Source organism: Maniola jurtina, chromosome 17, assembly GCF_905333055.1.
Source record: "Maniola jurtina chromosome 17, ilManJurt1.1, whole genome shotgun sequence".
Taxonomy (NCBI): Eukaryota; Metazoa; Arthropoda; class Insecta; order Lepidoptera; family Nymphalidae; genus Maniola; species Maniola jurtina.
The window spans coordinates 8,279,625-8,306,135 of NC_060045.1; the positions used below are offsets into that span (position 1 = coordinate 8,279,625).

General features: G+C 35.7%; 1 protein-coding gene across 7 annotated transcripts in view; it reads right to left on the reverse strand.

Annotated features, from left to right (window-relative positions):
• The window catches only part of LOC123873604 (dual 3',5'-cyclic-AMP and -GMP phosphodiesterase 11), a 231,339-nt gene extending 205,179 nt beyond the window's left edge, over positions 1-26,160 (reverse strand). For 4 of the 7 annotated variants that reach the window (XM_045918508.1, XM_045918507.1, XM_045918506.1 and 1 more), the window contains exon 1: positions 25,823-26,159. The gene's annotated coding sequence lies outside the window, so the exon portion shown is untranslated. Of the gene's footprint in view, positions 1-25,822 lie in introns of all 7 variants that reach the window. The other 3 variants (XM_045918498.1, XM_045918497.1, XM_045918495.1) reach the window with 1 other exon arrangement.
• Between the last annotated feature and the right edge of the window lie 351 nt (positions 26,161-26,511).

The following is a 26,511-nucleotide window of genomic DNA, read 5'->3' on the forward strand; positions in this document are numbered from 1 at the left end:
ATTTAAAAAAGTCGACGCCATTTTGAAATTCTTTGTTAATTGACCGATTTCGTTCAAAATCGATATTTAGAGCTCCCTGGGATCACGAAATAAGAAACTGTTACCAAAATTTAAAAAAGTTGACGCCATTTTGAAATTCTTTGTTAATTGACCGATTTCGTTCAAAATCGATATTTAGAGCTCCCTGGGATCACGAAATAAGAAACTGTTACCAAAATTTAAAAAAGTCGACGCCATTTTGAAATTCTTTGTTAATTGACCGATTTCGTTCAAAATCGATATTTAGAGCTCCCTGGGATCACAAAATAGGAAACTGTAACCAAAATTTAAAAAAGTTGGCACCATTTATAATTCTTTCTAAATTGACTGATTTCGTTCAAAATCGATATTTAGATCTCATCATCATCATCATCATCATCAGCCTGTGGACGTCCACTGCTGGACATAGGCCTTCCCTAAAGAGCGCCACCACACCCGGTCCTCAGCCTTCCTCATCCAGCCACTTCCCGCCAGCCGCTTAATATCATCGGTCCATCGTGCTGGAGGGCGTCCCACACTACGTTTGCTTAAACGCGGTCTCCACTCAAGGACTTTCCGGCTCCAACGGCCATCGCCTCTACGACAAGCATGGCCTGCCCACTGCCACTTCAGCTTGCTAATAGTTTGGGCTATGTCAGTGACCTTACTATTTAGATCTATCGATCGATATTTAAAGATCGATATTTAAACTAGGCAATCACAACAAAAACAAACTTTACCATCTTGTTGAACAAATAACTATTGTTAATTAAATTGTATCCTCCAGTGCCAACCCTACCAAAATAGTTATAAATTTTGCCTCTGTTTGCTACTCTGTGGTATAACACCATGTTAGTAAATCTTAGTATATTTTTAACCGACTTTAAAAAAAGGAAGAGGTTCTGAATTCGTCGGTATCTTTTTTTTTATGTATGTTCCCCGATTACTCAAAGACGCCTGGACCGATTTGGATTTTTTTTTGTTTGATAGGGTATACTTTGCAAGTGGTCCCATATAAAGGTAAAGATCTGATGAATATCTTTGAAGATGGAGAACAGAACTCCTCAATGGATAAGAGCAAATTCAATTTTTTTTTTAATGTATGTTCACCGATTGCTCAAAGACGCCTGGACCGATTTGGATTTTTTTTTTTTGAAAAGCTAGGTATACTTTGCAGGTGGTCCCATATAAATTTGATGAAGTTCTGATGAATATCTTCTGACATGGAGAACAGAACTCCTCAATGGATAAGAGCAAATTGCTCGCGATCAGTGTAATTGCTTAGTAAACAGTAGGGTTTTAGCTGGGCATGGCACATTATTATAGTACAGTGGGGCCACTAAAAATTTTGAAATAAAAAATTTTCAAAAGAAAAATAAAACCGACTTCAAAAACCACAATAACTTAAATTATTTTTTACTTTTTAGTGTTTGTGATTTTGAAGTCGGTTTTATTTTTCTTTTGAATTTTTTTTATATTTATTCTGGTATTCTTCTTTCTTGGATATGGATCCCTCTTGGGTATCCCCATTTCTCTCTGTCTTTGGTACTATCAAGCTAATTTTCTCTCGCGATTTGCACAATAGCATTAGACCAACGCGTCTTCGGTCTACCTACCTGTTCTTCTTTCATCTGTAAAAATCGATACAATATGACCATTTGCATTTCAGTTTTAGGGCATGTCTCAAGGTGTCTGTAGGCTTTGTCTTTTTTCTTATGTCTTCAATTCTCACTTTGAATATTTTTTGCTTAATTTATGCACCTTGCCATCGCCCTTTAGCAAGTCACTATTTCTTTTTATATTCTTTGTCTGGACCCATGTTTGGCTGGCATAGGTAAGGCATGGCAGGATGCATGTATCTATAACGGATCTTTTAAGATGTACTGGGTAAGCTCCTTTCATTCTTTCCTTTTGTGCCCAGTAAAACAAGCATACTCGGGCTACTTTGAGAACCCATTAGCAGCTAACAGCAAGGCCTGGACTCCAATTTTTATATGTGGAAGCTGTATTTCCTCGTTGCGTTTATGAGCAAATAAGAATAGTTAACTACTTTTACTAAAAAAAAAATTTTATAATTTGGCGCGAACCATCTAAACACCATGATGATTATTATTTCTGCGTTGTGAATATTACCAGAAGAAACAGCAAAAAAAATTGTTCCAAGCGGCTCTATTGTAACTTGCAGTCTGCAATTTGAACGATTCTGACTTCTGGTGATAAATCTGTACCTCAGCCCCAACCCAGTACCTCTAATCTACCATTTCAAGAACTTTCAGAAGGTAGTGACGATGTAGTGACTTTTTTACATCTCAACTTAGACCATTCAATCAAAATTATTTGGATCACTTAATGAGAGATCTTAGATTGTCTAAAAAGCATCAGAACATGTGGCTCAAAGGAACAAATCTGATAACATCAGACACTTGTGTTACGGTATATTATTCTCACTACTCTTAACACATTCAGTAGCTGATGTTGCACTTCCAGCGACTTGGATGCAACAAGAGCGTTAAGTTTCATTTTCTCTGTAGTCATTTGGACTGTTTTCCAGAAAATTTAGGTGACTTTCAAACTAAGATAACTATACCAAAGGGGATAATATCATATGAAAGGGCTCTATTATACATTCTAAAACAGGTTTTATTTATTATTATTATGTAAAAGAGTTTTTGATTTATCGCGCAAAATGTAGAAAAAAATATACATTAAGTCAAAAACTGAAAATCTGACATTTTTTTTAAATTCCAAGCCGAAAATATACTTAAGAATTTATTAATAGGAATCGAGAGTTTATGCACTAGATAGAGTTTGTTCATTCACTGAAATTCCCAGTTCATTTACTGGCAATTTATCCTTTTGTTAAATAAAATAATTTATAATAATTAATACCACGCATTTTTTTGCGTTTTTGATATTTAAATAATTTAAGAGTGTATACCTACTGTGTATAGACACAGATAAAAAAAAATATAAAAATTATATATAGAACGATTCTCATATATCTTAATTTTAGGTCAAAGTCAGGGTAGTCATTCATTTACTGGATCTTTTACCCTCCTACGTCAAAATACTAAAAGTCCGCGTAAATTTCGCAGATTGAAATGTCTGCTTGATTAATTGTCAATAGAGGGTCATGACATGTCGAAATTGCTAGTTTGAAGGGGAAATCGTCAATGTCATTCGCATAGGTTTTCCTCTTAAGTTTATGTAACGCATAATATAACTCGGAATTTACGAACCCTACAAATACAACAGGACCAACAGGTAACTTTTGCGTTATCTATGGCAGGAGCCGTTTGTTTTGCAGTCACTTGAATTTTATTAAGTTGAATAAACTGGGTTATATATATAGCTTATAGAGTAACTTTCAGGAGTCCAACTGGGCGCAAATTACTTCACTAATGTCACGTAGAGAAGACACATAAAGGAGTTTAAATACCACTCACTTTATGAAGAAGCTCTAAGGGCCAATTAACCAGGGCCAGCGATAAATACGGAAATTGAAACTAAACTAAACTTATCATCTTAGTTAGAGATAAATGATGGTACATCAAAGGGAGACTCTCATTACCTAACACTTGTGTTACAAAATCTAACCTAGATTTCACAGATATTCTAACTCGGAGAGCTGCCTCGCATAAATTTGATTACCTCTTGTAATTTTATGAAAGGCACAGGCGGGCGTAATTACATACCGGTTCTATTATCGGAGTAAAATTAACCTCTCAAATTTCATACTGGGACAGTATGAGCTCATCTACGTGACCTAATTGCTTTGCAGATTTATATTACTTACTTACACAGTTCTAGGCTTAGTACTCTGTGATAAAATGATGACTTTATAATTTGTATATTGAATGTCAATAGAAAGTAATGGGCGAGGATAATATTATTAATGATATTATTATGTATGCTAACTACGTAATTGAGAAATTGGATAAGCAGCTCTTATCGTGTATCAAATACCTATCATTTTGCAGTAATTATACCTACTATAGTTTGTTGCGTCGGCGTCGTAATATTTGAGAATAATGCATAATGCTCACGTATATAATTAGTAAAATATAATTCACAAACTTGTTCAGGTGATGAATCTGTCATTTAGTGAGATCATAAGAATCATAATAACAGATTTCTATGAGTGAGCTTGTACTTACTGCATTTAAGACCAGTTTCCTTAGAGCACTCCCCAGCGCTTACCATACAAACGTAGTTTAGCTCTCATGTGATAACTAATGAAACAAACACAATAAAATTTTGTAGACACGTTCTAAAACCTAATATCTGTGTTGTTTGTCCGATTTCTGTAAAAATGTAAAGTTTTAAGTTAAACGGGCTGTTCTTAAATGTTCAAGCTCATGTAACTTTAAAACTACATACACATTTTAAAATAAATCTTGAAAACCACTGAGTCTATATTTCTTTTTGATTGGTAAAATACATTCAAATAGGGACCAAACTACGTTTGTTGTAAGCGCCTAAGACCTCTAACAAGACGAAAGCAAGTACTCAAAGTCAGTCATTTATTCAAATTAGGTACTATTGTACACTTTCTGATTGTCAAACAACGATGTATTGGTGATAATTAATTACGTTAACTTAAAACTAAAGCTACGAGGGTTCCAAATGTACTGAAGCGCAAAGAGAACACTAGGTCATATTGCTCGTATAAGCGTAAAAGTCCTTAATGGTACAGTGTTTACAAGAAATAAAAGGTCAATGTCAGCCTTGACGTAGGTTACTTCAGGGGCTCGTACGAGGGTAATGCAAGGATTTAAGTGCCTTGCACGCAACGACCCTTGAAGAGATTCGTTGCACGCCTTCTTCATACAATGCTTTTAATTTGTACGTCCATACTCCACTTCCTATTCTAATCAAAATATGGATCTTAAAACTTAGCTCATAAAAACTATTAAGATACTCGTTTAGCGTAGTGAATTCCGGTGCTTATTAAATTCGTTTTTGTAAAATTATTCAATCTTTTCTTTTCCGCGCATCTATAAAATCTTTAAAGAACCTTGGACAATATTTTCTATAGTCAGGATTGACTCAGTTGCGTATTGCGTTTGTATTATCTACATTCTAGACAGATTTTTAAGACCCATAAAAAATCGTGTTCGTTTTCTTGTCGTATGTTTCGTAGATATTTGATAGAAGCTAGTATTCGGCCTAATTTTATCAATGGATTTTTTCTTTGGTTACAAAGCACATTGCCTGCCTAGACCGTTAATTGTATGGCCAAAGATATCATAATATGATATCTATGTTGAATTTATTATGCTACCTATCAATATAGGTAAGTAATATGCTTTGATTGTGTAGAGCAGCGTCTTTAGAATATTTTGTGCCTAGGATTGTTCATGATATTTAGTGAACTTCCATACAAAGGTATTGGGGTGGAAATCCTTTTTGTCAAGTACACAAATTACTTCTTCACTATATAGAAGTTTCTTCTAGGTTACAGCTGTTATGAGACGTAATTTATTGGATTCAGCCATGTTACAACAGATGTGAGATGTATTCAAATGTTTATGACATATTTATGTTGTAAAGAAAACGCAAAAGCAATATTTTACTTGGCAGAAGTTTACCGATTCGTTTCTGTTCTTTATTATTGCGTAAATATTGAAATGATGTCACAAGCCAGCGCTTTTAAAATTAAATATTTCTATCAAATCTTTTAGTTTTGGTATTTGCTGTTTTATTTAGTATTATTTATGGGTAGAATATAATATGTTTGTACCTTTTCTTTTAAATCAAATAACTAAGTGCCCAAGTAGATAAGTAAGTTCTTATACTTAAGAAGATCGTTTAGTTGTAAAACATACAAAAAGCGACAGCGTGTTTCTCCCCATAAATGTAGTCCAATATTCATAACTTTTATAAATCTTGTAGATATGATGAAGAAATATGCTCGTACGTTTTAATTTTAAAGAAATATTGCTTATGTTAAATGTTACTAGCGTTTAAATATTTTTATTTTTGAATTAAAATCTTTTTATTAATATTTATATTTTTTTTTTAATGTAGATAACTAAACTAAAATCTAAAACAAGTGTAAATTAAAAATTTATAACACCCCCGACAAGTGAAGGTTCAGTAACTAGAAAATACTTATAACACCCCTCTTTTTGGATCGGGCGTTAAAAATAAAACGTGCGAGTCTAGATTAAGGTAATTGAATCTAATGAGACCAAATTTTTTTAAATGTAGGCAAATGCCTACTGGACTTTGAAAAAAATTGGAAAAATTTACAACTAGACTATTCTCTTAAGAGGGCTCTCTCCGTCACTCGTTTCATACAATCGTAGTTCCAATTTCATTTGAATATTAAGCAACCAAAGTCCATGAAATTTTGCAGACATATTCTAGAAACTAATATCTATGTCTGTGGTTTTCCAGATTTCTGTTAAAATATTCGGTTTCAAAGTTACGCGGTCTTAAAAATTTTCATACAAATCTTTGAGGCCCTGTAATTTTAAAACTACATATTTTTAGAAAAATCTAAAACACCACAGACACAGATATTAGTTTCTAGAATATGTCTGCAAAATTTCATGGACTTTGGTTGCTTAATATTCAAATGAAATTGGAACTACGATTGTATGAAACGAGTGACGGAGAGAGACCTGTTAAGTTTGTAGTATAGTCAGAGTGAACTATAGGAGCATAGGTACCAACGTCAAAATGTCCCTGTCGTCAGTGGATGTCAAGGCAGCAACCGTGACGTCTCAGCAGTCCGAGCACGTTTACTTTCACGCTCGGAATATTAACACAGAACTTCTGATGTAATTCGATCTGTATTGCCTGTTTGAAAGTTTGGTTTGGTTGGCTAAAGGCTGATTTTTGGGTCCATATAGGGTCACTTCGTTGTCTGTTGTGTCTGTCAAGACCCGTCAAAGGAATCAAAACCTATATGGTTAAGGGTATTTCCCATTGACCTAGAATCATCAATTTTGGCAGGTAGCAATTTCTTATAGCACAAATAAAGAGAATAATCTAAAAACCGTGAATTGTGGTTACAACACAAAAATATGACGAAAAGTGTTTACTATTTTTTGTACGATGGTACCTACGGAACCCTTCGTGTCCAAAATTGACTCGCAGTTGACCGGTTTTAGGGTTCCGTACCTCAAAAGGAAAAAGGAACCACTAAAGGATCACTTTGTTGTTTGTCTGTCTGTCAAGAAGCCTATAGGGTATTTCCCGTTGACCTAGAATCATGAAATTATACACAAGTAATTACTACATCGAGTAGGACTTATAGGACAGGCAACGGGAAAAATCCGAAAACCGTGAATTTGTGATCACAAAAAAATTTAAAATTGTTATTTTTTTTACGATGGTATGGAACACTTCGTGTGTGAGTACAACTTGTAGTTCATAGGTTTTTCAATCGTAAGATAATCTAATTTTCATTTTCATATTGCATTTTCATATTACACAAAAACTATTGGCCAACTAAAAGGAATTTATTCATAGTGCGCTTCAAACGAACATATTTGGTTCTCATTTGAATATTAATACGTAATTAAATTCAATGAAATTTTGTGGATACGTTTTAGTAACTAATATCTCAGATGTGGTTTTCTAAATTCAGATTAAAATTATTAATTAGTCTCAAAATTACACGGGCTCAAGGATTTCCATAAAAATCTTGAAAGTTTAATTCCGTGCAACTTTGAAAAAAAATATTTTTATGGAAATCTGGTGCATCCTGTAGACAGACAAGGATACACTTAGTTCCGGAAAATCAGCGTTCCTATGGATTTTAAAAAACCTAAATCCATACCGATGCCGCGGGCATCAGCTAATTATAATTGCCTACATTTTCTCGTAGATATTCATGTCACAAGACCAAGTAAATACATACCATTTACGCAAATCAATATTTACTACGTTGAGTATGACCCTTATATACTTTATTTATATAAAGCACATCAACCAATTTAGTTAATCATCCATAATAATTAGTAAACGAAAATAATGAAGATTGTCATTACCAAACAACATTGTTATTTTAAGATATTTTTTCCTTGTAATTTTACACACTTTACGTCTTCGGTTCAACTCAATCGATCATATTATTATTAGGTATTCCTCATCAAGATATAGTATGTTATATATGTGTATGTACCTAATGCAAACAAAAAGAATAACAAAAGTCATGTTTTTATAATAATAATTATTATATTATATTCCATTCAAAAACAATTATATTATATCAATTATCATATCTATTTTGCTTTTTAAAATTTGTGTAAATTCCTCTTTTTTTAGTTTCTTTATTTTACCTGTACTTTTGTTGTTATTTAATATTTGCTCCCTACCTAAAGCAATATTCGCAAAATATACAAAAATATGGATAAATTTTATCTCAATGAGGAAATGTCAAAACCACGAACCTTATTCCAAAAAAAATATCGTCAGCCATTTATCGGCTTACGTAGATAAGAGCAGGATAACACTCGGCGATACGGTAAATGTTATAATATATTAAATACTTTTATCTTCGGCAAACAATTAGTATGCGATAGCTTCCTCTTAGTACCAAATCTGTTTCGACCCAGGAACAGAAAACTCGCAACTAGCTTTACTTTTACTATACAATACCCAAACCCATTCAAGGCATTGATTTTTACATTTCTTCATTTGGGTTATAGCACCTGTACAAGATGAACTAACAGTAAAAAATTTTTTAACTTTTGTCGCAATTATTTCGCATAACATTACTGAAATTTTAAGGTACTGCAGCGAATTGCTTTATGTGGTCGTGATGTCATAATTGGCTAAATTGCCTGGAATTTCGAAATTTCAATTGCTCGATACCAAAATTTTATGTGATGCTAGACTTTTAGCTAGGTACCGTACCTACCATGGTAACACAATACCAGTTTAATGAAATTTTCCATTAATGACGATAATATTAATTTCGCTGTGTAAGTACATAGTTTAAATTAAGTAAGTGTTTTCTGACTTAACTAGTAAAGGATTTTACCGGTACGGACCTCAAACGTAAATCTTGAAAGCTTCATTGGCTTTCTAAACAGATTTTTCCTGTAAACCGAACACCAAAATCTAGTTAGTCTTTAAAATAAAGCCAATCAATATATTTTTGAGTCGTAAGTATTTGTATAGAGCGCGTGGGACGGAATTATATTTCCCTTAATTTCCAATGATCAAATAAAAAAGTTAACTTCTCCCCCACGACTTTCACGCTTCCTCGAGAATTGAGATCTGGGGCAAATTGAATTTAAAATTGAGATGTCTGTAGGGCTATAAATGTAAGTCCCTTTTCCAATTAAGTAGTGACGTTGAGGCGTCGGCAATAAGCTAAGTATTTGAATAAAAATAAGCCGAGAGTAAAAAAGTAGAGAACCTACTGATATTTTCAGGAGTGCCCTGAGAGTTCTTCTAATTAAAAACTTACAAACGAGTCACATTAATCTGCTTTTATAATGATGACTACATTAGCTCGTCCAATATTATTTAATGCCAAAGTGTGTTTGTTTGTTGGCTTGCGACGAAAAAAGTGTTATTTCTTGACCGATAGTACGGAACCCTTTGCATGCGAGTCCGACTCGCACTTGACCGATTTTTAACTCCCGACCCAAAGAGAGGGGTGTTATAAGTTTGACGTGTGTATCTGTGTATCTGTATGTGACATCGTAGCTCCTAAACTAAAGAACCGATTTTAATTTAGTTGTTTTTGTTTAGCTACTTAATCCAAGAAAAGTTCAGCCGTTTGAAAGTTATCAGCTCTTTTCTAGTTACTGTAACCTTCACTTGTCGGGATGATGTTATAAATTTTTAATTTACACTTGTTAGATATTTAAATAGTATCAGAGTATCAATTTAGAATTATCAAAGCAAGTCCTTAAACACAAAGTCCTTCAACATCAACAGCGTGGGTTACGGATTTCCGATATTTAGAAAAAAAAAACCATTCCTTCAATTTTAAAATGAGATTTTTGTGGGAGCCATTATCATCCCTCAACATGTGACGTCGATCGAGTGGGTTACCTACCTACTTCCAATCGTTAATGGAACAGAAGGATCGAAAAGCTCTGTGATCTGAATTACAAGTTACCTACTTCAATTGACCGTTTCGAATAAAAATTTAGCACAGGTATGTACCTGTGAATTTTGCCAATGGAATTTCTGCAAGGAATACTAAGTAAGTACCTAATATTTCGGAATTTTTTACCTTTTCCGCAGTATGATGCACTGCTACGCTTTTTAATAAAATTTTGTCGTTGCAGTGGTGAAAGTTAGAAATACCGCTGTAGAAAAAGTTGTGGTTTTATATTTTACCTCTCGGATTTTCAGATTCCAAAACGATAAAACAAACTAAACAGTGCGATTGCAACGTGACGCGACGGAAACGTGTCAAACTCAAATTCTACTATCTAGTACCTAACCTAACGTTAGAATAACCTAAGTAGTGTCCTATCTACCTGTCAGAATGAGACTTGAGAGTACAGAGTGAGGGAACTCTCGGTTTGATCCTGAATCGACGATATGTCAAATATTAGGGTGTGGGGTGACGTGATTTCATAGAAAAAAAAACCGGCCAAGTGCGAGTCGGACTCGCGCACTGAGGGTTCCATACTCGGTTATTTTTTTCGACATTTTGTACGATAAATCAAAAATGATTTAGAATGTACATGTAGACCTATTTCATATTATGATACCCCACTTGGTAGAGTCATCTTACTTTGAAAATTTCAACACATTTTAATTTTTTTTTTTAATTATGTAACCACAAAATCACATTTTTCAGATTTGTTCCTTTACTTGTGCTATAAGATCTACCTATCTGCCAAATTTTATGATTCTAGGTCCATGGGAAGTACCCTATAGGTTTTCTTGACAGACATGACGGACAGACGGATGGACGGATAGACAGACAGACAACAAAGTGATCCTATAAGTTTTTCCTTTTGAAGTACGGAACCCTAAAAATAGGGCTACCATAAGGATGCCTGCGTCAAATATACATTTGACTAGCATTTGACTCCTGCCAGTGACATCGAAGCCTCGACGTTTTGTTAGAAGATGAACTGAAGTTACGGAAAAATGACAGCTAAGTACAGTGTGACGATCGCAATCGCCTCTTTGTTGACTCTTGACACTCGCTCACTATTGGCTACAATACATATCTATGGCTACAATGCATTATTGCAACAAGAATACTATAAATTTAGCCAATCACAGCCATTGCGATTGTAATAATAATAATTAATTGATGCCGGTATTCCGGAATCGACCTGCCGATCGGGTGAAACTTTCTCGCTATAGGCTGAAATGCATTGTTGAAGCAAAAATACCTACTATAAATTCTGCCAATCACACCAATTGAGATTGTAGCAATGATTCAATTTTTCGAAATCGACAGGGCATTCAGTTCGTTGTACCAACTCGTACATAACGTTCTAAGTCCTGAGTTCTGACGTCCTGTGGAGCGATTTCCATTTTCCGTCCGGATTCACTTTGCCATGAGTCATGTCCAGACAGACTTCTTTGTCCACAATCATTTCGCCTGTGTCAACTAATGGAAAAGACAACAAAAAGATTGATCGATTGTGCTTTTTCATTATAATGTCTAACCACTGGAAAATTACACATTTTTTCTACGCCATTGTCAACGAATAAAATCGCTTCATGCAAGAGAGATTTATTTCAGATTTCACAACCACGGCCCTACTGGCTAATGAAGACTTTATTAGTAAGCACTTGGATTCTTTGTTGGGTAACTAGCCTCAATATGTCCAACTTCTTTTCTTCTTTTCTTGTTTAGTTGAGCTTTTCAAAGTGACCAGCGCGATAGGCTGGTCATTTGATTACCTTCAGTCAAGCATATAATAATGTACTTATTATCTTTGTTGCCCGCGTTAAATTTTCATACACGTAAAATTGATGTATCCATCTCCACCAAGTATCCGATAGCCAAGAAAACAGCGTTAAATCGGTACAGTCAGCAAAAAATAGTACAAGCTACTATGGACGGTTGCATTAGCTTTGTTGCTGACTGTACTATTGTAAAATATACGCCATAAAAGCAAATGGCCTTGCCAGTTCAACAAGTTTAAACTAATGCAAATAATCCCATTGTTTGGCGGCAGATTTTCGTAACGCGTACGTCAGCTCGCATGGCATGATGTCATCGATACTCGAAACTGAACTATCCACATCAAATTATATTATTCTTATTTGCCCATATCACTCGTTTATCTATTGCGTAGAAATTTTTACCCCGTAGTTTACTTCACGTTAGATATTGGTAATTCTATGCTTTTTCAATAAATAAATAAATCTATCTACAACATGTGGATGTCAGCATTTTCTCACTCGTTACTTAAGTACCTACACATTTTTCTCTGTATATTTACTTAATTAGGAAGGCTACAATTACTTTACTAAAACTCAGGATATAGAATTTCCAAATTACTGGATAATCCGGATTATCCCTAACGAAGTAAACCATACAAGTAGGTATGCAATTTGTGGAGGACGTACACCGTCATAAACTCATATCAAACTAATTAGCAGATGACAGAGGACTCTCCGTTACTCCATACAAACGTAGTTTCATTCCAGCTTTTAATACATAATAAGAACAATGAGATTCACTTTACAAAGGTAGAATGACAGTTACAATATCACGATCGCAATCACCTCTGATTGGTTGACGCTCGCTCACTATTGGCTACAATGCATTGTTGCAACAAGAATAACATAAAAGTCAATAACAACAATTGCGATTGTAATAATGACTGATGCAGGTTTCACGGAATCGAGGTACTGTATGATTAATGTACTGTATGATAAATTACTGTATGTCAAATCACGACGTTTATTCTTTCATAATAACTAATAGACTGATATTATTAGGCAGATTTGCAACAACGCTCAAAATTATTACTGTACCTGCCTCTAACATTAGTACCTATATAACATAAGTAACTTAAATGTTACCTTAATTATTTGTTAATTACCGTAATTTGTTTGATTTTTATACAAACAAATATAATAATTAAAGAGTTTCGAATACTTAAAATAATAACTAGGAATATTTATCTTTTGGTTTAAGATGTCGTCATGACTACTTACTACACTGATATAATATAATATTATAAGTTATAACCGCCGTCTATGTATGTAGTTATATAATACGTAGCTAATATATCTAGTATATATGAACTAAGCCTGTATTACCACGCATATTATACAAAACTGCATTAATTATGGTTCTATTCTGAATAGTCTATTCATTTATGTTGACGTAAATGCTGCATTATTTACAAGCGCTGCGAACTGGCATGTATTGCCCTAGGTTTTCCTGTCTGCGACTGAATTACCTACGCTATAATATCATTAATAAGAACAAACATGTGATCATTTTTATTCCACTTTGACACGCGAGTATTTTTCCATTCAATAATAATCATCCTTCATCCAAGATAATAATCAAGTTCATCCATTATATTGACATTCATATAAGTAACTATAGACCGTTTTTCTTAAGATTAACAAATTGCAGAAACATTGTCGTAAAAACGCATAAGCGACGCGATTTCCCCGGCGCTTTAGACGTTCTGGACTTAGGTTTTTCATACGTATCATGATTTCTTTGTCAGTTCGTGGTAACAAGGTCGTATAGTGCGCCTGCGCATTTCAACGAGAAGCTATTTGTTTACCTTTCACGTAAACTTAAGGGAAACTAAAGTATAGATGATCTGCAACCTCATCTGCGTGGATTTGGTTTTTCGAAAATCCTATGGGAACTCGTCGATTTTCTGGGATAAAAAGTAGCCAGTATACGGGATACAATTTTATCTCTATTCTAAATCGATGATGCCCGTAACTCCTTCTGCGTGGAATCAACTTTTTTCAAACGTTTTTTTTTTGCGTGAAAATTCTTGAATTTTTTGGACAAAAGCAGCTTACGAGTATATCCATCCCCAAGATGCAAGCTATTATAGTTTGTTCCCGTCAACGTCGGTAAAACGGATGAGCCGCGAAAACTAACAAACAGACAAACGCACTTTCGCATTTATAACATTAATATGGATATGATGATATTCAAGGTAGGCAAAAGGTATAAAAACCTACATAAGTCGGTTATAGTTAAGGACCGGTTGGATCAGTTTAGTTATGTTTTCTAAATTGGAGACACCGGTCCAACAACCACCAAGAAAGGGGTTCGGGATTCAGGGTTTTTTTAACCGACTTCCAAAAAAGGAGGAGGTTCTCAATTCGTCGGAATCTCTTTTTGGCTGAATGAAAAATGTCTGGATATTAATGAATTTGTTATTGTTCGCAGGTCCAACCATATCAGCACAGCGGAATTCTTAAGAAAATCTTTCATGGTAGAGTCTATATCTCCTGATGCTCCGGTGTCAGAGTGAAACGAACGTTGAATTTTAGAAGATTTAAGTAGTTGTGTTGGTGGTTGTGCATATTGCTTGATTTACCTGTTGCTCTAGTAGTGGTACCATATACGAGTACATAGATTTTTCTGTTTTGGCGGATTGCTTGTTCCTTGTATGGACCTCCGCAAAGTATCGCCTGCTTCCAACGATTTTGTTATCACTAACATTTGATACCTACTACTCAAACTTCTTAGGATATAAGAAGCCAACGAATTATCATCCCAAGAAACCCCTACCATTATTGTGATTAATAGAAAGGAATTCTGCTCAGCGATTAGAAGAACACAACTCAAGAGGGATGCCGTTTTAAAACTCTCTGTGCCTACTAGATTGTAGCAGGAGCTACCTCACAGGTTAGTCCGTTTCCATATTTAAATTTATCATACTACTGATATCAGATACCAAAATCAGAGATTTCGTTTTATAATAAAGTTAAAAAATATAGTATCCAAGTCGTATTTAGAAGTACTGATATATTACAAGTGTAAATTAAAAATTTATAACACCCCCGACAAGTGAAGGTTACAGTAACTAGAAAAGAGCTAATAACTTTCAGACGGCTGAACCGATTTTCTTGGATTATAGCTAAGAACACTCTCGATCAAGCCACCTTTCAAACAAAAAAAAAACTAAATTAAAATCGGTTCATTAGTTTAGGAGCTACGATGCCACAGACAGATACACAGATACACGCGTCAAACTTATAACTCCCTCTTTTTGGGTCGGGGGTTTAAAATCAAACATTGTTATACTTAAATTGATTAATTTACTGTCATAATTACAGTGGTAGCGTTACATATCTATGTAGCGTGCTTTTAATTCCTCAGCTTCCTCAAATAACATAATCCACAGTTCACACACTTCGTGGAAAAACCGGTACGATCATTAGGTACTCACTAATGGATTGCGTTATTTGAATTCCTTTATAAACGTCCCAGTGCGATGTAAACAAATGCATTGGTAGTTGGTATTATGGCTCCAGTGCACATTGAATCAATGCATTCGGCGAGTGCCGGCAAACGTATTCGGTTGCATTGATGATGTCTGTTTTTCCAAACTATATGCCCTGTCCATTTCCACTTCAACTTCGCAGCTCTGTTAGCGGTTACTGTGGTACTTAGGCTTTGAATGACGGGTTCGGAATTGGATGTCGGGCTTTGATGTTGGGTTCCTATAAAATGCGGCTAGCTGGAAAGCGTTGGCCGCACGCAAATATACGCTAAGTGCTGTACTGTACACATTCGACGAGTACTTACATTGGCAAAGCGCGGTACGCCAATGTGTACTAAGCTTTATAAAATAAGATAAGCATTTATTGACAATTTTACATTGTACCTCATAATTTTATCTACTATTTACAATTATAAATTGATAAACACATCGATAAATAAATAATTCTTAAGTCTTTTAGCGTAACCTCTAACGTAGGTTCTATTTCATAATAAGTAACTATTGATTCGTCGTCAGTTTCACAGGTAGACGACGCGTCGGCTTCGGTTTCGGCCAAAATGGGCCCAAGTTTTGAGCGAAATCGAAGGTTTCTAGCTAGCGCCGAAATTGAACGAATTGTTGTGAGTTGTTACGAATGCGCAAGACCTCCATGGAAGGTGGGAAGCGAGGGTCAAACTGCGTTGCGCCACTAGCCGGGCCGGCCGCCATCGACAGTAGTATAAGTATGTAGTAGAGTAAAAGTAGACTTAAAGAGACGTAGAATCAACATAAACTTAAAAAAAAACTATTACTTACTTTATTCACTTTTAGCTAATCTTGAACAGTTTTTTTTAATTTGTCAAACCTTCAGCTTCAGATTCGACCGAAGGTTGTGACGAAAACCGAGTAATCGGCTTGACTTCGGCCAGAAATTGAGCTTCGATCGGAAATTACCGTCCAGTCTTTAGTGCACTAGTCACTCAGTGCTAATAAGATTCAGGTCGATGTATTCAAATCGGCACGTGAATCCAATGTCATGCATTCATTGAAACTGGAACTAGTTTCTTTGTAAAATAACTAGTTTTTTATGTATACATTTATATGGAAATATAAATGTTTTAATTAAGATTTACGAGCAAAGTCGTTTATCATGTCAACTAATCATGAATTTCTTCAAATCTGTTACATTAAAATAAATCTATAGAGATGAGAAAAAAAAAAACATTTTTTTGACCGCTAACCACCGTTTTCCTCTGTGACCCTACACTTATAGCCTAATATTTAACATATCGTCGGTTTAGGATCTTCCCTCACTCTAGTTCACTCTAGCAACGCTATCTCGCGGTTTTTGTAATATAACGTTTTCTAGAGATGTGTCACACTGATTGTGCTCGGGCAGGGTGTTAAGATTTTGCGTGTAGAGTTCAAAATTCGCATATCGTTCTTCCAATACGAATACAGTTCTAGGTTATCTTATCTCACAGACAGAACATCTCTATATCGGCCAGCCGACAAAACGCACATTCGTCTCGACCATTGCCAAGTGGATATATTTGCATTCTAATGACGAAACAACACAGGTACCCATACCTACTCGATAAGAATACAGTGAGCATTATAATAATAATTATGAGTCTATAACAATGTTGACTTATTAATGTAAGTTTATATTATATACATTATACATATAAAACTAGCTGATGATGTCTGCGGCTTCATTTAGATTTTTTTAATCCCATGGGAACACTTCGATTTTGGGATAAAAAATTGGCTATATCCATGTCCAGGATGCAAGATATCTCTGCACCAAATGCATATGTGACACTATCCACGTACATTTAGGTTTCTAAAAAATCCAAACGCTTTGATTTTCCGGGACAAAAAGTACCATGCAGCCTTCCTTAGGATTCAAGTTTTCTCTGTGCCACCGTTGCGGAGATGGGCGGTGAAAAGCTAGAAGACATATTATAAGACACTGTCTACAGTTTTATTATAAGTAGAAATTGCAATACGGAATCTGTAATGAGTGTACGAAATTGATCTTCGCAATGTTTACTGAGGGTGTTTATTCTGTTACCACACCCACTCGATCAACGTTTATCGATACCACTGATCCATAGTAGAATTAAATCAGTCAAGCAAGTCGTCGACTCATCGCCAGTTCCTAAAGATTACTAAATTATGATTTGTATGGGGTAATCTTTAGTAAACAAAATGTTTGTTTGACTGTTGTAAAGAACTATCAGGTTCCCTCACAATATCCTAGTTCGGTCCCAGTTTATATCCGTATTTTCACGGGCTCGGATCGGATGAGTGCGTAAACGCTCTAATCCTATAACCGCACTCATGCATTATTTAGTTAGTTGTCATCAAATAAGTAATAAAAAGTTAAGTAGGCATTTACTTAATTTTGATAGGATTAAGATTTATTTCTGTGGGAATCCATTTAGCCCTTTCACGAAACAAACGAGTCAATTCGCTCCAGGTAGTTTTAGGTTGACATACCTAACTATTTACCTACCTACTCGTATTGTTTCTTCCCCACATAATATTGAGACTTGAGCTGTAAAATAAACGTAAAAAAATACAAATTACTACGTACTTACTAATACCATTTTATTATTTCGTACATCACGTTTCACGGTGTTACAGGTTTACGCTGAAGTAAAAGAGTGCTTTTAAAAATAAAAAGTAAGAAAGTGTGTCACAGTATAAAGCCAAACATACACAGTTTAATACCAGGCCCGCCTTTTATGACGGTAATAACAGTAATGATGGAAGTGTCTTAAGTAACAAAATTCGTTTCATTATCTCCGCGAGGCTAAGTCGGTCGTTTACGAGGTAAGTATTTAGGGATACTTGGATGGCTTAATTGAACTCCCATTTTTCGAGGATTAATCCTTATTGCAGATAAAATCGCTATGAATGTGAGCTGTTAGTCTGATGGGTTCTTAATCAATCATCCAGATGTCTATTTTTAACGACCGATCCAAAGAGAGATCCAGAGGTGTTATAAGTATGACGAGTGTATCTGTGTATCTGTTTGTGGCATCGTAGCTCCTAAACTAATGAACCGATTTTAATTTAGTTTTTTTGTTTGAAAGGTGGCTTGATCGAGAGTGTTCTTAGCTATAATCCAAGAAAATCGGTTCAGCCGTTTGAAAGTTATCAGCTCTAGTAACTAGAAATTACTGTAAATGTAAGTTGTACATGTAGATGTACCTATGTGACAACATTTATATCGCTGCACACAACATAGTGAGGCAGATGGGCCGAAATCCCACAAGTAAGTAATTACGCTTTAAACATCAGACAACGAAGCCGAAATCGATGTACATTATTTCCTGCAGGGCATTGTACTAGAAATTTCACAGTAATAAAACTTCTAGGTCCTAGGAGCTGCATTGTAGACGTTGCAGCTGGTCCCCCATGATAGCATAAAAATTAAATGAGGATAAAAAAGAAAATAAACGATATCCAAAAAGTTGAATAAATAACAAGTTAGTGAATAAAACTGGTTTTTGATAAAGACATGATACCTACTCAAATATCTTTAAAAAATTGCGACGTAAAATCTTATTGAAATGAGCAGATCTGCAAAAATTTAGTTATGACGAAAAAATCGGTTAAGTGCGAGTAGGACTTGACACGAAGGGTTTCGTACCATACAAGATATAACTATTTTGTAATGTTCATGGCGGCCATTTAGTAATTTTTAAACCCCCGACCCGAAAAGAGGTGTGTTATAAGTTTGACGTGGGTATCTGTGTATTCTGTGGCATCGTAGCTCCTAAACTAATAAATCGATTTTAATGTAGTTTTTTTTTGTTTGATAGGTGGCTTGATCGAGAGTGTTCTTAGCTATATCCAAGAAAGTCGGTTCAGCCGTTTTAAAGCTATCAGCTCTTTTCTAGTTACAGTAACCTTCACTTGTCGGGGGTGTTATAAATTTTTAATTTACACTTGTTATTATTTGTTGTTACAGGGGCAATAGAAATACACATTCTGTGGAAATTCTATCGAATAACGTTCACGAGATAAAGTCGGACGGGTGGACGGACAGCGGAGGCTTAGTAATCGGGTCCCGTTGGTACCCTTCGGGTACGGATCCCTAAAAACTCTCAGCAAATTCCAAGATCTGAAAGTAACAACACCGCGACGGGGACAATGAAGAGACATTCGACAGCTTTTGTGGTTGACGACCTCAATATTATTGCTAGTACTCGACCTACTTACGTCTTTATCGCAAAAATTACGATATTGTTTGAAAACCGTTCCTAGGCGGTCAAATAATAAGTTATTGTTTGGATTTAACAGTTAGGGAACTTCTAACAAAACGTCGAGGCTTTGAGGTCACTGGCAGGAATTAAATGTTATTTATTTACTAGACGATGCCCGCAGCTTCGCCCGCGTGGATTGGTCAGATCTCCTGCAGCATCAGTATTGAAGAGTTGGTATCTAAATTTTTTATGGAACAATATCGCAAAGTTCCTTTATCGATAAAAAAAATACACAAATCGGTTCAGAAACCTCGGAGATATCAGTGTACAAGGTAGAAAACACAACTCCTCCATTTTTCAAAGTCGGTTAAAAATGTACGTTAAGTTGTCGTTTGAAAATGTGTGTTACTCCTGGGTTAATTTTCTACTTGTCTGTCAAAGTCCCATCAAAATAGGTTTAGCCATTCCGAAGATTAGCCCGTTCAAACAGACAGCCACTTCAATTTTATTTATTAGAAGAAGTAGGTATAGATATCTCCTTTTTTTCTCCTCTGTCGCCCGGTGGTCATTGTAAGCGAAAAGAACTGTAACTTGATACTTAGTTAGCTTGATTCGTATTTCGTACGTGATTTAAAAAGGTAGTCATTATATAAATGACTCGCTTTAACCCGTGTAAAGACTGGGATAGCGATATGTAGGTCAGGTCAGGGCGAGAACGTGAAAAATATCGTTTAGCATACTTCATGTGTAAAAAATCACATTTGCACCGAACAAAATAGTGGAATTTTTTTGGACTGAATTCTAATAGCTCTACCAGACTAGTAACTAGCTGATGCACGCGATTTCGTTCGCGTGGATGTAGGTTTTTTAAAATCCCGTGGGAACTCTTTGATTTTCCGGGATAAAAAGTAGGCTATGGTCTAATCTAGGGTATAATTTATCTCCATTCTAAATTTCAGCCCAATCCGTCCAGTAGTTTTTGCGTGAAGGAGTAACATACATACACACACACACACACACATACCAACAAACTTTCGCCTTTATAATATTAGTGTGATTACTTACTTAATTAATTTTCCAAAACCGAGTCGTGTACTTACATTTTTAAAGGACCTGTCTACTTAAGTACTTACTATTTACGAAACCGATAATAAATATTTACGAATCCTAGCGAGACAGCTACTTGTGCAACCAAGTAAGTACATAATACCTACTTGTACGACTGAGTAGAAGAAAACTTGCACCTACATTAGTACAGTACCTACTCAAGAAAGTTTTTAGATCAAAAATATTGATAATTAGACGTTAGTAACATTTAACATAAGCAATATTTCTTTATAATTAAAACGTACGAGCATAGTTCTATATTATCTACAACATTTCTAAAAAGAATGAAAATTGGACTACATTTACGGAAGAGAAAAACGTTATCGCTTTTTATATGAACATTTAGACAATCCTCTTAATGAAGGAAAATAATATCAGTAATATTAATATGCGCATTATCAAAGGCATTATTTTTTTAATTTCGAGAAAGTTCGCGGAGCACATATCCTTCTAATTGTGCTCCTCCAACTTTCTCCTTTCTTCGATGAAGAGAATAAGTAATACAGCTTAGTATTTAATTATTAAATAGGTACATCGCTTAAATTACAAGTGTAAATTAAAAATTTTCAACACCCCCGACAAATCATTTTCAAATAAATAATTATGTATATCTAGGCAACATCCATCTTGACAGCTTGACATTTGTCAATTGACACTTGAATATTATGAACCTAAGGGTTATCTAACCTTCTTTTCTACAAGAAAACTAGAAAATAGCTGATAACTTTTAAACGGCTGAACCAATTTTTTTGGATTATAGCTAAGAACACTCTCGATCAAGCCACCTTTCAAACAAAAAAAAAGTAAATTAAAATCGGTTCATTCGTTTAGGCGCTACGATGCCACAGACAGATACACAGATACACAGACACACAGATAACACAGATACTCACGTCAAACTTATAACACCCCTCTTTTTGGGTCGGGGGTTAAAAACCCACTTTCACGACCTTCGTTTTCTTGATAACATAACAAAAACTAAATAGGTACAATATATTTTCTACAAAACTTATCACTACCACGCAAATATGTAAATTGAAACCCACGTGTTTCAGAGATGGGAAATAGTAGATATTGCGTATTAGAGCTGATATCGTGGAAGTTATCAGTAAATTACCTAACTGATTGCACTGATAACTTTATTATTGTTGTACTGAAGGTGTATCTTATGTTCCTTAAGTTTAGTGTACACACACAATTCAAGACCTAGTCCTATACATGACATTATAGGTACGTAATACGACATCTACTCTAATCAAGGGCCTTTATCAGTCATAGAAACAAACTAGTTGTAGTTATAAGTGAATAGAACCTACTTGGTTCAAGAAAATTGTAAAACTCAACGTAATTATTTCTATGACTTTAACTAGATTTAATTATTTACATAAGTACGTAAGTAATTATGTAATTATATTGTGTGAAATGATTAAACACCACAAGAAAATTCCATATCGGGTCATCTCTCGTTTTGGAGATCGAAATTGACTGTAAAGTTAACTAACTTTTCGTGAGTTTTTTAGGCCACACGACTTAGAAGAAGTACCAACCTATGCAACTAACTACCTATGCCTTCTGCCTAACTTGCATCTTTTGCACATTTAAGTATATTTGATTTATTATTTAACGTCTTTGTTCAAAAACCATTGTGAAGACAATACCTTAAGGGAATGATTGTCGACTTTAAAACGAACAAACACAACACAGTATTTAAATAAATGATTTGTTAGTAACATATACCGTAATGCATAAGTCGTGTCACTTCTTTTATTTTAACTTGTTACTCAAGTAAACAAGTCTGTAAGTTTCATGGTAAAATGCGTACTACTGATTTGGCCTAGGTTCAACACTACTAAAATTCATACGATACGACAAAAGAAAAAAGTAGTCTACAAGGTACATGAAGAAATATACTCGTAATTTGGCTTAGTTGAACGTTTTCAATCTTAAACGAGTTAGGCACCTTCTAGTATAGGTACAAATTGCATTTTAGTTGAACTAGAACAACTTAAATAGGTCATGTCAATCGCAGGTTCGCTACTGATGTAGAAGAGTCAAATAAAGACCGGATACCTAGGTACTTACTATCATGTATAGAAATGGGAAAATGTTACGTACTCTAGCCAAAATACCGCAGTATTGAACGCGTTCAATTATTTACAATCCTAGGAATATTAATACTAATTCCTACCTAAAATTTGGCGCGGAGACAATAATATTGTTCCATCAGTTTAATATTAGGTATGTTAAGCCATACCCGTATTAAACACTGATATCTAGTTATAATCTAATCGAAATAGAAACATTTCGATGAATCTAATGTCATATTACGTTTTCAAGTGAAAGGAAGATTTCCCAAGATTGGGAAAGACACATACGAGTATTTTCAAGGTCTTGTTATTTCATCTACAAGATCCAAAATGATTTGGCCGAAAAAGCAAACGGCCCAGCGTTGTTTCGGCCATCTGAAAAGTTATCAATAAATGGCTTCAAAATTTTAAGGCTTATCCCCATTTTCTACTAACAAACTAGCACAAGGTTCTTAGCAAGAAAGTTCTTCTCGAATTCATAGAAATTGGATCACGAAGTTTTAGAAAGGAATTAAAAGGAAAAGTTTTTATTAAGTTTACATTTTGTATGCCCGTGGGTATCGCACGCTCTTTAGAATTCCCGGAGCATTGCCATCGAGGGGATTTTAGTGGGTAGAAACCTCACATAACCCGATCTCTCCCCAAAGAAATCTCTTCCGTCAACAAGAATGGCAAACGTATTATAACCCGTGGTACGTGTTGCAGAACAAGTCACAGGGGTTCATATTTTTAACGACCCTTTGACTTGAGTCACTCTCCAGGTCTTTAGAAGGTCTTTAGCTATGTCCATGCAAAAATCACGTCAATCCGTTGCTCCGTTGCGGTGTAATTAAAGGACAAACAAATCAACAAACAAACACACTTTCGCATTTTGGGTAGTGATGCAGTCTTGCAATATTAGGCTCAAGATGGATAATCGTAGCCAAACAGAAATTTCTTTGCCCAGGATCCAATATGCAATTGGGTAGCCAGTGTGATTCCTGGCAGTAGCAGTGTAATTAACTACTTTTTTATTTTTTTTATTCTAATATTTTTAAGGGGCTTTTATAGGTGTCCTATATGCCAGCCCCATCGGTACAATCTAAATTAAAATTAAACTAGGTATATACCCAAAACTACAACAATTTGAGAGAATCACTAACAAAATTAACTACTTATAGTACCTACTATGAACTTGGTAAAACGTACCAACAAGCAACTGGTTATGTCGAAACAAACAATTTGATTGATGAAGCTATGTATTACATTTATCAGATAGGTAAATGTTAGGTGTAAAGTACAATCAATTTACTCTCTTATCTATAAGGGTTGGATACACATAACGGGCAGCGACAGCGAAACGTTTTTGATTTCTAGTTGTGGTAGTAGGAAGTACTTAGGAACCGCGTGCGTGTGTAACATCCTGAGGAGTGAGTACTAACTTCATACAGATATGCCTTGTTATTTGTACATATTACATTAGTTGATGCCCGCGATTTCGCCCCCGTTGATTTAGTTTTAAAATCCTGTGGTAACTCTGATTTTCCGGGATAAAAAGTAGCCTAGGTGTCATCCTCCAGGTTTTTAACTATATCCATGTGGACAAAAGTCCCACAAAAATTGAGATCTAAAAATACTATATTTTCGTCAACTATGTTGCGTGATTGAAGGACAAAACAAAGGTATTGAATACAAATCATACATTAAGCGCACGTTCACTCAACTGCGCAGAGTAGTCTTGCATGCCGTTCAGATTTACGCGGTGCATCGCTGCCGTCGCGCTTCGAGTGTGATTGAGCCTTTATGGGCTTATAACCTCTTATCTTAGGAGATAGCGAATCATAAGCCTATTCCTACCTATTATCGAGCACAACAAAGATATTGTGGATGTAGTACCTAAGTACCTACTAATTTGCGGAATAATTACGAACTTGACGATTTTAGGTGTTGTGCAGTCTAGGTATTTTTGGAGCATTTTGGGGTCGACTTTGTGATTCGACCCTAATATTTAGAGCTTCAGAAAAATAAGGTCTAGCCATAACTATTGTCTCAACTGCCTCGTTAGCCGTCGCTAGTAGGTTCGACTGCGGATGACGAAGTCCTGGGTTCGATTCCTGGTTTGGTCCAGTGGGTACCTATTGAGTTTTCTGTCAAGAAATTCTCAGTAGCGCTGGACCGATGACCTAAAGAAGATGGCGGAGAGCGAGTGAATGAGGAAGGCGGAGGACCGTGTTTGGTGGCGCGCTCTTGGAAAGGCCTATGTGAGGGAGCGTCAATCAATCAGAGGTGATTGCGATCGTGACATTGTAGCTGTCATTCTACCGCAATCGAGCCCCTGATATCTTTTCGGTCATGTCGGATGTCTGGCCCATCCCATCGGACTAAGAGAGTACGGGAATAGGAAGTAAAGCTGTGCTCACGCATAGCCCTATGTCTGATCTTTCTCTGGTCGTGTCGAATCTCTTTCCTATAGACACGGTTTTTTTTTTTTATTGCTTGATATGATAGTCTTGTGCTTGAGGGCAATCGTGCATTAAAAGGCAATGAGGTCTGGGTTAGAGCGCGCTTGCCTAGATCCCTTTTTCTTTTGAACCTGTGTTTACGCTCAATCCTATGCCTGATCTTTCTCCGGTCGTGTCGGATTTCCGTCACATCGCGTGAACCTGTTTGACGCACACACTTGTTGCTTATGCACTATGCCTACCTACATAACTAATGCGCAGATGGCTAATCTCAGTGGACTGTGGAGAGTGGCCGCCGCGTTACCGAAATTCGGGCGGGAAGACATTATTGTCTCAAGATTTAAATTAGGTAAGTAATTAGAAAAATCTCCAATCTTGATCCTCGAATGATTTTATATAGGTATGTAATTCATAGATTCTCTTTGTATCACACACGTAGTTAAGTAGTTAGGTAGTTTTAGGTAAGTAGCTATATCTACTATTACTTACTACCGATATCGACCTCTATCCATTATCACTTATCAGTAAAGCGATTAGTTCGTTAATCGTTACATATTAATTTAAAACACGAGATAAAAACTTACCTTACAGTTAGTCACAGCAACAAGTTCACGGTCGTCACCCACACAAACTGCACAAAATCAAACAATGCCAACTTTATAAACACCACTCACACACACGCGGTCACAACAGAGATCCCGTTCCGGAAAAAAAGATGAATCAAAATCGATTCTACCAATGTTCACTCTTACACTATTCGACTAGGCCTCTCGGTTCACTCGAATTCACAACTTGCCAGTGAAAGTTTCCCGATAACAACACAACAATGGGGTTATGTTATTGTTGTACTGCAAGGGAGCGTCGACTCCATACGAACTCCGCTTGATTACTGAACGAAACGAAAAGCGGACGCCGAACGCCGAACAAGTAGATTGCGGGCTGCGAAATGATTTCAAACGAAAATATTTTAAGACGAGCTGATGCCCGCAGCTTCGCCCGCGTGGATTAAGGTTTCTAAAAATCCCGTGGGAACTTTAGATTTATCAGGACAAAAATAGCCTATCCGTAATAGCCCGTCCCCAGGAAACAATGTATTTCTGTACCAAGAAAAACATTTAAACGGATGATGATCCTTTAAAAATGGCAATGCGATTCCTTACAGCATCAGGGTTTAGGAGTTGGATCTTCGAGGTCAACGATAAAGTGTTTACTTGGTATAGATACCTTCAATATCAATCAATTTATAACCGAAAGTTTCTAAATCCCATCAGTT